Source organism: Danio rerio, chromosome 22 (genome assembly GCF_052040795.2).
Source record: "Danio rerio strain M-AB ecotype USA chromosome 22, GRCz13ab, whole genome shotgun sequence".
In the NCBI taxonomy this organism is placed as follows: Eukaryota; Metazoa; Chordata; class Actinopteri; order Cypriniformes; family Danionidae; genus Danio; species Danio rerio.
In genome coordinates this window covers 16592660-16607280 of record NC_141042.1, presented here as the reverse complement: position 1 = coordinate 16607280, position 14621 = coordinate 16592660, and the positions used below count along the sequence as shown (strand labels likewise).

General features: G+C 36.5%; 1 long non-coding RNA gene across 1 annotated transcript in view; it reads left to right on the top strand.

The window, feature by feature from the left end:
• LOC147838480 (uncharacterized) overlaps positions 1 to 14621 on the top strand; it is a 27306-nt gene extending 12685 nt beyond the window's left edge. The window contains exons 2-3 of the long non-coding RNA XR_015521825.1: positions 11321 to 12839; positions 13340 to 14621. This is a non-coding gene — a long non-coding RNA (uncharacterized LOC147838480). The remainder of the gene's footprint in view (positions 1 to 11320; positions 12840 to 13339) is intronic.

Genomic DNA, 14621 nt, shown 5'->3' with positions numbered 1-14621 from the left:
GTCAAATCGCTCGGCTTCAGCCAAGTTTTTGATCACCCTCCATAAACTGCAACCATGTGGATGTAGATAGTATCACCGCGTCATTTAGAGCGTCTCAGCTGGTAGTAGCGCAGTAGATAAGAGAGTCTGCTACTGTCAGACGTTATCATCAAACTATCCCAGGAATGCCACTTCCATTTACGTAACGCGTCATTTAAACGCAGTCCCTCGCCAAGAGTTGATAAATGAACGTAGTCCGTTGTGTTTTTAAAAGATTTTGTGTGTTTTTTGCTCTTGTTTACTTTGATTGTCTGCATATTGTCTCTATGTTTGTTTGTTTATGTGGGTGGTAAGAGAATGAGAAGTCCTAAATGACTGAGTTTCCTGAATTTCAGGACGATCCGTTCAAAAGGAAATTAAAGTAAACTACATTGTAAACAAACATCAAAACGTGTCTCACTGACATGGTATGCTGGCTCAAATAAAATCTTTCCTGCTACCTTTTGCTACAAAGTGTTTCTGCAGATGTTTGCATTAACTAAATGCAGAACTATTTGTACAGTACATATATAAGTTAATGGTTGCCCCTGCGACATTTGCTACAGCTAAATGCTATGTGATCGCAATAAAGTTGCTAGGGTAGATGATGAAAAATTTTATATGTTGCAAAGGAGTTTTAAAGGATTGCTAGGTGGCTACTAATGCAGAGTTCAGACTGCTTGATTTTCAAGTCGTCGTGTCACAGATTTTCACACTGCATGACTATCTGGGCTAGCGTTTTGTCGCTGCTTTGTTTACACTGCAAGATGAATCAGCGTCAGGGGCTTTACATTGCATAAGTTTACAATAGGAAGAATCGCCGACAACTTCATCCAAACTACGTCTCACAGCCAAAAACACGTAGTATATCTGTTGTTATTAACTACATAACGAGAAAGAAGCCTTTAATAGGGTATAAAATGTACATATTTGCTCACCTGGGTTTAAAGGGAATTAGCAATTTCTCCTCAACTTTCTTTTGTTAACTTTCTGTATGAAACGTCAAACAGACACGAGTGCTCCTGTCAAACCTCCACTAGATTTCCTCCATTTTTTGGGTCCAAATAAACCAAAAATGAGCGCTTTTAACTTCTCCCTCAACCTCCCGCTGGCCTGCAGGTACACACACACAAGCGAAGGCTGCTCTCTCATTGGCTGTAGGCGATCGCTGATGTTATTTTTAGTCAAAACTCATTTCACACGGCAGGATTTGAATATCCGACAGCTCCAGATATTTAGCACACCAAATGTCTCACAGGCATCAGCAAATCATCTGCGATTCTCTCAGATCGCGTCTTTGATAGTTCATACTGTGTGATTGTTACTCACGTGCACAAGCACTGATTTGCCTGTGATTTCAGGCATTTGTCAGCAACTTCTCAAAACCTGTCGCCGAGTTAAATTCGGGGCTAAAATCATGCAGTCTTAGCCTCCTTGTTACAGCAAATGACTCCCATGTGGAAGGTTACTAGTTTGATCCCAGCTCAGAGCGGGTTGAGTGGTGTAGGACCAGTTTTGGGTGAACTCTTTAGCTCTTTTGAATATGTCAAGCTGCTGTGATCAACCCATTGTAATGTTTTTCTGTGAATATTAAATTACAGAAAGAGCTGCAGTTTATTTTGTATTTTTATAGGTATATTTGACATGTTTTAAAAGTAACTTCAAAGTAAAGTAATTAGTAATCTGGTTAGTATGGTAATCAGATTACAATTTTCGAGTAGTCAGTATTAGCAATACGGTTGCGCAGTGGGTAGCACAATCGCCTCTCAGCAAGAAGGTTGCTGGTTCAAGCCCTGGCTGGGTCAGTTGGCATTTCTGTGTGGAGTTTGCATGTTATCCCTGTGTTCTCGTAGGTTTCCTCCAGGTGCTCCGGTTTCCCCCATAAGTCCAAAGACATGTGGTATAGGTAAATTGGATGAGCTAAATTATCTATAGTGTATGTGTGTGTGAATGAGTGTGTATGGGTGTTTTCAGTGATGGGTTGCAACTGGAAGGGCATCCACTGCATAAAACATATGCTAGATAAGTTGGCGGTTAATTCCACTGTGGTGACCCCAGATTAATAAAGGGACTAAGGTGAAAATGAATGAATGAATGATGAGTCGGTATCAGTAATCATTTGTAATCGATTACTGTTTCTAAGTGTTTGTAGCAGTCACTTGGCAAAGTGTTCCTAAGAATTGCAATGTCATTGCTTGGGTTTCTAGAGGTATATTTCAAACGAAGGTCTTTGATCTTTTTGGTTTGATGGCAAAAAGAAGTTTGAAAAAGCTGAGTGACAGTAATTTTGCAGTAAATTTACCTGCTCTACAGTAGGTGAGGTTGTAAATATGTCCTGCTGCTTCCCCCAAAAAATTATTTCTAGGTCAGGGGTGCCCCAACCCGGTCCTGGTGTCCTGCAGAGTTTAGCTCCAAGCCCATGTAGACACATTTAAACCAACTAATCAAGCTCTTACTAGGCATACTAGAATCTTCCAGGTGAGTGTGTTGAAGCAAGTGGGAGCTAAACTCTGCAGGGTATCTGTAGTTTGCTTATCTCTGCTCTAGATAGTTGCTAGGGTGTTCTGAGTGTTTTCTTACATGATAAACCTTCAGATATTTTGGTTTCTCTAATTAAGCTTGAATCTTATCTTGATTATACTTTTTTTACCTATTTTTTATTAGTCATATAGTAGTAGTACTTAATAAATGAAGGAAATGATTACATGATAAAAGTCAACAGCAGACTCTCTCTCTCTCAGCAGACAGCGGTGTTGTGTATAATGCCTTAATCCTTTATGTCCTAAAGACAGATTGTCCCACTTGTATGTATAAAAGCACAGAGTGATCTTTGACCCTGTTTCTGGATCAGTGTCTGGAAATGTCTGTAGTATTACTGTAACAGGAGCACACTGCGGTCTGGGATCCTGACCGCTAACCTCTGCCTTTCCTAAACATAAACACACCGACACACATCACTGATGTGCTGATGTCTGCAGCCGATGTTGGATAATGGAAATGACGCACTTAAATGATTACAAATGACACACAGCCCCTTCTATATCACTTAAGTTTACGAAATCGGCATGCTTTTTGATTAAACTTCATCTATCATCTTGTTATACTTAAGGGAAAAATTCGCCTAGAAATTAAAGTTTATTCTTCCTCATGTTTTTCCAAATCTTATACATGCACAAACTCATGATTAAACTCCTGTGTGTTTGTTATGAACACTTTCAGACACATCTTGACTAGACTGTTGTCACCTAAAACTGATGAATGATATCACACACACACACACACACACACACGCACGCAATGGGTTTATATTACACTGAATTGAAATCTGAAATCTGTTTAGATGGTTGCTGCCTACCATAAAAAGATCAACTACAGTAGAGATCAAAATTAGAGTTGGTAAACACTTGATTTATTCAGATTTGATGTAAATCATCATCTTAAAATTTGAAATAATATTGTAATATATTTAATATATTGGAATTGGCTTTCTTGCCATTATTTAATAAGCCATGGTACAACAGCAATGTTTCTTGACTATTATGCCAGAATTAACGCCTTGATTATTACATCAAAATTAATGCAGTGCTTATAATGCCAGAATTAACGCAGTGATTATTAAGCCAACAACTTGTGTTTTCCATCAGTCTCTATGCACGATGTAACTAAAGAAGAGTCAAGCTTTAAATAGCATCATTATCAAAAGTATATGGTATGTGGTTTTGAGCAAGATGCTAATGATCTCATCCGATTCAATGATTTATGCTAAGCTAAGCTAAAAGTGTTCCCGCCAGATCCAGAAATCGGCTGAAAGGATTCAAAAATGACAAAAATATTTTTACGATATTACTATACGTCCTAGAGTTCACGCTTGATATGCTTGGCATTAATAGCAGATTTGGCATGCTGTCCTGGGAGAGAACCCTGAGCTCTGAGAAAATTGAGCCCAAGGTTCATGCCTTGTGAATAAGCAAGTAAAGGGGGTCAGAGATCAGGTAGGTCTTGAGAGCTCCCCCTGGAAAAGGGAGGAAAAAGAGGAGATGGGGTGGAAGGGGGGATTCTTTAAAAAACAAAGGACAGTAAATGTAAACTTGGATCAATCTGATTGGATTATTACTGATTATGGACGAGAAGCCAAACGTGACTAATCATATCACATGCTGCTCTCGAAATTAGTTTACAAAACTTCACTTAAATAGTAATGGATATATTCGGCCACAACAATGGACTATACCTTTATTTTGTTGGATCAACATATGCATGTCATGCAGAAGAGCATACTAAACTGAATTTAGATGATTGTTTGTTTATGGATGACTAATGAAATACAAATCAACCCTTAAATTTCACTTTTACATCAAATGAGTTTGACATTACAAGCATTTTAACTAACAGAAACCCAATAGCTGGATAAAAGAGAAGAGATTGAATCACATCTCTAACAGGAAGCAGTACTGAACTGAATTATGCCTTGATCTTTTTTTATCTGATAAACCTGCCCTCATAGTGCCAAATTTATTTCAGGCTTCTCAACTGAAGCAAATTTCTGATGTTAGCATTCCTTTTCATACTGAATGTGGACTAAAAACGTGTACTTAGAGGATTCCTTGGGTTTGCTGAATTGTTTTTATGTTACATGGTTGTAATCCATTTATTTAGGCTGAATTTACACAAACAAATTTTACGTTACTAAATTTAACTTGTTTGTTTAAATTCCACAACAATTGTGCAGAATTTTATTTTTTTTGTTCAGTGTATGTTGCTGAATAGTGGAACTTTTTGGTTCTAGATAGTTGACTTTGTGACACTGGATGGTGTTTATGTTGTCCACGTCTAAATCTGTTTTGTCAGCACGTAATAATTCACACCTTCTGTCAGCCGTGTCTGTCATCTGTTTGCCAAGGTTTCGCACAGCAGGGTGCAGAACCAGGTCAACACCATGTTTAACTTAGTAAAACAAACACTTCTGGTTCAGGTTATATAACATTCATTCGTTTACTATAAATCTCAGATTATTAGTATTAAAAAAAAGATTTAAATTCATGACTGCGCTCCACTGCATGTATAAAATTTATTGTACGGATACTGTTGCTTTTTCTATAGTATGTTACTATAAATGTTACACATAAATTTTACCATTAAATAGTTTTTATGTTTCTATAAAAGTTAGACATTTGTCTACTGTTTTATATTTTTTATGTATTTTATATATAAATATTGAAAAATGTATAGACTACCTAATAATTGGTTTATATTTATTCATTTATTTATTTAGTTATTCAGTTTTATTTATAATTGTTTAAGTTAGTCTATATTTATTCATTCATTTTCCTTCGGCTTAGTCCCTTTATTCATCAGGTTTCGCCACAGTGGAACGAATCGACAACTTATCCAGCATAGGTTTTACACAGCGGATGCTTCGAGCTGCAACCCAGCACTGAGAAACATCCATACAAACTCATTCACACACATACAGTATATGGCCAATTTAGTTTATTCAATTCACCTGTACCGCATGCCTTTGGACTGTGGGGTAAACCAGAGCACCTGGAGGAAACCCTCGCCAGCATGGGGAGAACATGCAAACTCCACACAGAAACGCCAACTGACCCTGCCAGAACTTGAACCAGCCACCTTCTTGCTGTGAAGTGACAGTGCTAACCACTGAGCCACCATGTCGCCTAGCCTATATTTACTATTGGTTAATGTTATGTTGTTATTTTTACTATTGTAGCAGACTTTTACTATGTTTTGAGTTTGTTTTTTAATTAATTTTGTTTTATCTTGGCTTTTTGAAGATTTATAAGTGGATGGCTCTTAAATGGTTCATTAGAAACTCTTCTTCAAAAATTCATAATCAGTTTATGTCCATCATTTGATTTGCAAATGTGGTCATGAGTATTGTCCAGTCTTCCATACCATTACAAGAAATTGCATCTATTGTTTTCCACCCTCAACATATGGTCATTAGCGCTTTCAGTTGCCGTTAAAGAAAACTGAATTTTAATGACCAATCAGATGCTTTAATTATGATACATTTCCTGACCACTCCCCTTCTCCCTTTTTTTTTTTTTTTGCTTCAATGTGTTTCTTTTTGCTGTTTTTGACTGGCTGTGTTCTGTTTCACTTTGATTTTCTTTGTTGTGTTATTTTTGCTTGGATTCATTTTGAGTTTCAAGCTAAGCTTCACTATGCTTAGCTTTTTTTGTTTTGTTTGTTTTGTTTTTGTTTGTTTTTTGTTTATTCTTTACATTTTTCAATACAAATACAAAAAAAAAAGAATATAATGTTCATATAATGTTCTAATTCTTTTAGTATAGCAGGATAAAATAATTTTTGGCTATTAAATTTGCATCTGTGAATATGGTACTTTGTAAATATTGTCAAAAGATTAATAACATAAGCTTCCTTCTCTTTATTTCCCAGTGATGGGTTGCAGCTGGAAGGGCATCTGTTGTGTAAAACATATGCTGGATAAGTTGGCGGTTCATTCCACTGTGGCGACCCCAGATTAATAAAGGGACTAAGTTTGGCAATAATTTGTCTTTTATGAATTTGGAGATCTTGTACTATATTTTCTTTGAGAAGTGACTATTCCAAAACAATTTGCGACACATTTTCTGGCTGTTGTTTAATTTATTGTTGGTTTTTTCCATGTATGTTTGTTTTTTCATCCTTGTTTTATTTTTATTCTGTTGTTCTTTGCTTAACTTTTGTTCCGTTTTGGTTTGTTTCATTTTGTTTGCTGTTTTTTTTTGCTTAACATGCCTTGTTCTTTCTATTGAATCTTTGTTGTTTGTTTGTTTGTTATCCTTTGCATTTTGCTTAACTTAATTTTTGCGTCATGAGCAGTTTTTGCTTGTTGTCGTTTCACGTTGCTCTTTGTTGTTTCAGTTTTATTTGCTTTGTGGCGTTTTTTAACTTTCCTTTGATGTATTTTAGCTTCGCTTTGCTTTTTTCTAATTGTTTTGCATTCCTTTTTGTTTTGCTTTTTTACTGTATCTTATTACACTTTGCTTTATTTTTTTTTCTCCTTGGTTTGTATTGTTTGGTTTTGTTTGTTCCGGTTAGTTTGTTTGTGTTTGCTCAACTTTATTATTATGTAAAATAATTTAATATTTTCAATATAAATGGTGTAATTTTATCAAGCGAGTTTTTTTCGGTGGCCTTGGATTTTTGAAGAATCACAAGCGGATGGCTCTAGATGGTTCATTAGAAACTCTTCATCCAAAGTTCATAATCAGTTGATGTCCATAATTTGATTTGCAAATGTGGCCATCACTATTGTCCACTGTTAAGTACCATTATAAGAATGGCACATCAATTGTTTTTCCACTCTCAACATTAGTGGTCATTATTGCTGAATTTTTTTTTCTCAAGATTTTTTTTTTGGCCTTTTTGCCTTTATTAGATAGGACAGTATTGAGACAGGAATCAAAGTGGGAGAGAGAGAGAGAGAGGGGGGGGAGGGAAATGTCGTCAAGCCGGGATTCAAACACACGAAGCCCTGACATGCTATTGCACCATATTTAACCTCTAGGCTATTGCACCAACCTTACTACTGAATTTTAATCACCAATCAGATGCTTTGTCTATGATGCGTGTTGCTTCAGTGTGATTCATTTTGCTGTTTGTGCTTAGGTTTTTTTTGTTTGTTTTGTTGTGTTTTGAGTTTCAAGCTTAGCTTTATTGTTTTTGTTTGGTTTGTCTTGTTTATGTTTTTTTAATCTTTTTTATGCATTTTCTTCATGTTTTGTTTTATTTTTGTTCTGTTTTACTTTGCTTTTGTTCTGTTGTGTTTTTTTTATTGTTATAAGTTTTGCTTGGCATTGCTTTGTTCTTTATATTGATTTTTTTGTTTGTTGTCTTTGAAATTTTGTTTAACTTGATTTTAGCTTTATATATATATATATATATTTTTTGCTTTTTTGTTGTTGTTGTTTCACTTTGTGTAGCATCACGGTGGCACAGTGGGTAGCACGATCGCTTAACAGCAAGAAGGTCGCTGGTTCGAGCCCCGGCTGGGTAAGCTGGCATTTTTGTGTGGAATTTGAATGTTTTCCCCATGTTTGCGTATAGGTTTCCTTCATGTGCTTCCCGTTTTCCCCACAGTCCAATGCTGGATAAGTTAGCAGTAAGTTAGCTTAGCATTATTTTATTTTGTTTGCTTTGTCTTGTTTTTGTTTATGTTTTGTTTATTGTTGCTTTATTATTTTTTTTGTATTTTCTTATTATTATTCTTACAATTTCTTATTTTATCATCGTATATTTATTTTTATTATATTGTAGATTTTTCAGTTAGTGCGTGAACAAAACTTCACTAGAGATTAGGCCCACCACCCGCCCGAAGTTTGCTTTATTTTTGTTCTGTTTTGCTTTGTTTTATTTTGTTTGCTGTTTTGTTTTGCTCAACTTTGTTTTGTTCTTTGTATTGATTCTTTTTTATTTGTTTGCATCCTTTGCATTTTTTAAACTAAATTTTAGCTTTATGAGTGCTTTTTTTGCTTGTCATTGTTTCACTTTGTTTTGCTTCTGTGTTTTATGTAGCTTTACTATTTCGTTTCCATTTGGTTTTTATTTTTACGTTTTTTTAATAAATACATTTAGACATAAATGATTAGCTTTTATTAAGCAAGAAAAAGTCTTGAAGAAGCAGACCTTTAGATGCTTTATTAGAGACTCTTCCATAATAATAAACATGATCTCATCATTTGCTTATCAGTTTTCCTTATTGCATTTGCAAATGTAGCAAACGACTATTGTCCTCTCCTCTCTACTCTACCATTAAAAGAAATTACATCTTTTGTTTTTCCTCCCTCAACATCTGGTCATTAGCGCTTATCCGTAGACGCAAAAGAGAATTGAATTTTAATGACCAATCAGATGCTTTAATTATGCCATGTTTACATTTCAGCTTCCCTGACCCCGCCCCTCTCTCCCTCTTTATTGTTTGTTTGTCTGCAAGATTTCCTCCAATGATATATGCTTGATTATACTGGCACATTATACACAAACCCAAACACACACACACACAAACATATTTGTATTTACTTACTTTCCATCTAAATTCACTAAATTCACTAGTAGCACTTCCCAGCTTCCACATCCTCGGTTTGTTTTAGCGGAATAACCATGACTTCCCTTTTGTTCTCACTTCAGTTTTCCTTATCCCAAAATCAGACAAGCGGCATCAGCATAAACAGGGGTTTTCCGACTTGGGATACAAACTTTCTGCTCCTGGGTTTTCCATTAGTTTTTCTTGCAGAGAATTCCTGTGTTCCTGATGCATGTTTTTTCTTTCTGTTTACACCTCTTTCTTTGATTAACAGTGTTGTGTACTGTGTGTTATTCAGCTTTCCATTCTGCTTGTTTACGCAAACCGTTTTTTAATGTGGTATGCAGGAAAAAGACACAAATAAATGATAAAATCTCTTCCGCAAACATTAATGGGCAGACTTACATCCCTCGATTGTTCCCCTTTTTTCACTATTTCATATAGTTTGAGGGGGAAAACACTTTTTTGTTGGTGCCCTCTGAGCTTACTTTTTAAAATGCATGTACAGTACCTGCTGTTTTCATATCTTGCTGCAAATATGAATGTTCAGTGAGATTATATTTTATTTGCATTACAATATTGACCAGTTTTGCATAAATGTTTGCATCTGTTTTTTTATTCAATATTTTTTTTACATTTATTAAATGTTTATATTTTAAATTGTAATTATAGTTAATGTAACAATTAGGTATATATTTATTTGTATATGATTTATATAGATTTATTAACATAAAATATTTCATAAATCAAACCAATATAATAGTTTTATGTATTTTTTACTTATAAAAGTGCATTACTCAAAAGTGCATAGTTAGTTACCATTACATTAGCCATTTATCTGGACAATATATTTATAGATTTGTTATAGGAATTTATGTTCTGTTATTCTGTCTGGGCAACATTAACTTGTGCATAGTGAATACCTATGTGTTTGTTTGTGTGTAAGAGAGAGAGGAAATGAATGAGTGCAAGCTGGTGTTCTGTCGATTTGTCCTACCTTGTCAGATTGTCCTACCTCCCATTCAAAAAGTAGGCAGTACATTTTGATGACGCAATATGCTACCCCTCAGATTTTGCTACCTGTGTACCAATTTTAATGTAGAGTAGTGTGATATTAATCTGTAATATCACCCTCACCTACCTAATCCCTAACCTTAACCTCAGAACTATTCAAATACAGTGTTGCTAGCATAATCTGATGGGTATAAAATGTCAGGACAACGGTGCAAGCAAACACTGTGTGAATTGTGTGTTCACAAGTTAAAGCAAAAGTCACGTTTACCTACTGCCCCTCAAAAATCATTTCAGCCAATCGGCATTCTTTATGTTTACAATGACTCTCATTGATTGATTGATTGTTTAACGTATTTTTAAAATAGCAAAGAGGCAGTCGCGCATATTTTAATAGTTTAAAACCACAAGTAAATATGATAATGAGCCTGATCAAAAGAGAAAAGATATCAAGTATGTGAGTAACTGTGGGCCCTTCCTGAAGAATAGGCATTTAATTATTATTTTTCCACTTGGCACAAAATAGTGAAATTACCTTTTTTGCCGTGAGGCAACAGCACTACCTATAACGTTATATAACACAAAATAATTAAAGACTGTTCAGAAATGTGATGCTCTTTTTTATTTAATGACATCATGTTTTGGGAAAACTGAAATTGCTTGGTGGACGTCAGTCATGGTAACTTTTATTTCCTGGTTTTGTTCCGGGAATTATTCATTTACAAATTAAGCACTGGGTAAGCTCAACTGTATGTGTGTGTGTGTATGTCCTGGTCCTTCTGGTTGTGAGTTGAGCGTTGGGCTAACGACCCACCTTGTAAAAATTAGATGACGAAACACCAACATGGTGGGGCTAAATATCAACTTCGATATAAACGGCCCTCGGATTAAGTTATTACTAAAGTCTTTTCTTTATTTATTCATAGGCTATATATATTTATATACACGTTTATATGTTTAATATTTTATATATTAAATAGTCCAATAATTTAAATTTACGAATCATTTTTAAAAATGTTTACATGATTGAATTTTATGTATATTATATATAAACATTGATAATTACATAGCAGTCTAGTTGATTTGTATTTCTATATTAATTTATTTAGGCTATTCAGTTTTATTTATAAATGTCTAATAATAGTTAACCTATATTTTAATATTAGTTACTTATCACGAGTCACAATGCTCCTGCAATTCAGTCTTTCGGTAAGGCATCATCATTTGTTCCATTTCTAGCTGCACATCTGAAAAGGACAAAGAATGACATCAGAGGATGAAGAGGAAGATTCACTTCGGCCTAATGCGTCCTCCATCATTACTCACAGCCTCTCTCCCTCTATCAATCTGCCTTACTTTCTCCTTTATGTCCTCTTCAGAAAGAAGGAAAAGGGTGGGGGGCCAAAAAAAGAAAGAAAGAAAAGTTGCCTCTCTGCTGTTTTTCCAGCAATGTCTCTGAGGGAGGCCTCAGGAAATGACCATTTAGAGGCAAAACTATAGTCGATGCATTTTCCCCCGCGTCTATCTATAGACGACTTCTGACGTCACATCAGCCCTGTCTTTTAGCTCTAGTGGCTACAAAGCACGTATTATCTAAAACATACCGCCAAAACATGATTCAGATTCTCAGGAAACACATGAGCATTTGTAAAGCGTGATTAACCGATCGCACATTTTTCCCGCGCATCTGCGGTTTCGCGCTCTTTGCTGCGCGGGCGGCTCATTAGGAAATTACCGGCTTCGGGTCCGTCCAGGCGAGCGAGTCTCCTCCCTATGGGTGTGCTTTTGCTCGCTCCAATTCAGCAAAATCCCATTTCCATTCCCTTCGCACGCTTGGTTGGATCCCTTATAACACGCCGCCCACCCTCAGTTTCCCCCTAAAAGAGCCTCAGTCGCAGCGCCTCATCACTGACAGTCCTCTGATAAACAAACGCACGCACAATGTTAGGGTTATTGAACTTTATTCCATGCTTTCCCATTGCTTCCTTTTTTGTCTTTCTTTTATTCCGGCTTGCTCTCTTGAGAGTATGAGGTGTATTAATAGACCCAGCTGCTTGAGGAGCCACATAAACTGGCAGGACATCACACTAATGTGGACATATTCAAGATTAACCCATGTTGACATGCTTGTCAAAAATGAACTGTGCACCATTTTAACAGCATATAATAAAATAAATAGTTTTTTATCTTGAAGTTTGATGTCTTTCTAAACAGACTAATTCGAGATTCACTCGAAATTGACTCAATGAGTTGTTAACTGGAGATTCACTCAGACTGAATCAATTGAGTCACTGAGTGGAGACTCAGAACGAATCATGTGAGCCATTTAGTTGTTAACTGGAGACTCACTCAGACTGAATTATTTGAGTTAATGAGTTGGAAAGACTCACTCAAACTGAATCATTTAAATCACTGAGTTGTAATAGGAGACTCACTCAAACCCGAATCATTTTGAGTGAAAGAGTTGTAACTGGAGATTCACTCAGACCGAATCAATCAACCCATGATCATTCTGAAAACGTACCGCTATATCCGCTATATACATTTCTGTAGAGCGCCAAATACATCCCAGGAGCTATTATATTTATTTATTTTTTTGCAGTTTTTGTTTTCACGAATCCACCAGAGGCCGTTGTGTATGCTTTTTGAGATCCCAAATTTCTCTCGAGAGTGCCATTCACACCTGCTATTCCCTTGTAAATCCACCAGAGGCCACTGTCGACTGACTGTTTGACTGACTGTCACCGACTCGGTCCCAGTCATTCCCCTCGCTGGCCAGCAGAGGCCACCATCTCCGGACTTTTAAGCATTACATCATCCATTTACACTGATCCAGCACACCTGATCTTCATCCCGGCAATGACCCACGTACCCTTTATAAGCAGCTCTCACACACACAGTCTTTGCGAAGTCTTGTTTAGCCCCGGCCAGCATTACTGAGTGGTCTATCCTGCCTGATCTCCTGTGTACTACTTCAGCCCGTCTCTTGACTCTGCTCTGCCTTCTGCCTGCCCTTGACTTTAGCCTGTTGCCCGGACTCTGATACTCGCTGCCTGCCCTCGACTTAAGCCTGTTACACGGACTCTGAATCACGCCACCTGCCTCTGACCCAAGCCTGGTAAATCACTCTGTGTCTGTCAGCTGCCAGCCCTGAAACCTTCATTGCTGTTAATGTTGTATGTTCGCACATTCGTGCGTGTTGTATGTTGAGTAAAGTGTGACTTAATAAATACTGCAAAATGGATCCCTCCATATCAGTCTCCCCGTTACACTGACTGAGCCACCCTTCTCCTTCCCTAAACCCAACCAATAGTGTTTTCAAAAGAACCGATTGACCCGATCACCCACTTGCCTAACCTGATCCGACAGTTTTAAAAAACAATCCAGAAAAAGAAAAGCCCCCTGATTTTTACCATGTTTTCAGATTTTACCACATTCTCAGCCTGTTACTCACTTGTTTATTTCATTTTTTGTCTTACTCACTTTTTGGAATCGCTCTTTACTCAAACCCCATCATCATGGTCAACTCCTCTGTGTCTCAAGTCTGCCAACATACATGACGAGCTAAATGGACAAACTGGTAACAGCAGGAAAGGCAGTCAGATCTTAAGCGCGTAAAGGAACGGCATCATACCGCACCGTATCGTTCGTTTTAAAGACGAAATGCAGCCTTACATTCCTCTGGCTAAATATTTTGCAATCTTCAGAACTGTATATAGGGCTATGCTTTCAGAATGAGCCTATGTTGCAGTCAATTTAGCCACTGAGTTGTTCATGGTGACGTGTCTAAAGCCATGTTTAAAGCTAATCCTAAAGTTATACTTACTGTAAGTTTTGTTAGCCTTACGTTTATTATTATGCAAAAGAACAACAGTTTTTACATTCAGAACATATGCATTCAAACGTCAGCTTCTCGTCAGATGTTCTGTTTTGCTCTTTAGCTCTTTAAATCGGAAATCCTGTGTACTATAAAAGTGTGCTAAAGCTGCAGCTAAAATCAGCCAACTTGAATAACGCTCTTTTTTAATGTGTCGTTAGACAGACTCAGAGTTAGTAGACTGTGGCTGTCATAAGCTGTCAAATGTGGCTTTATCGAGCTAACTAACTCTGACTGAGATGTGATGAAAAACAAAATACTGTTACTAGTGTAAAAAAGAAGGAAGGGCTACTTAAATGCAAAGTATTGTAAAAACTTGTAAAATAGTTTAAACTTGTACTTTCAAGCTGCTTTCAAATGTTTGCATTTTAAGGCTCACAAAACGTTCTGTAAAAAATGTAATCTGCTAAATATATATTCTCTGGCCCTCTCTCTATGATGTTGACTGAGAAAAGTACAAGAAGTGAAACTGTATAGTTGTTTGACACTTAGCTATTTAAAAACCGACATTTGTTGGTATAATGAAAAGGTGTTAACATGCTGCTTTCCGTTGACTGCCATCTCACTTGATTAGTTTTATCAGAAGATATTTTTTATGTCACTGGCCTTGGAAGATTGTTTCACTGGAATAAAATTGTTTTATGGAATAAACAATTTGAAAGG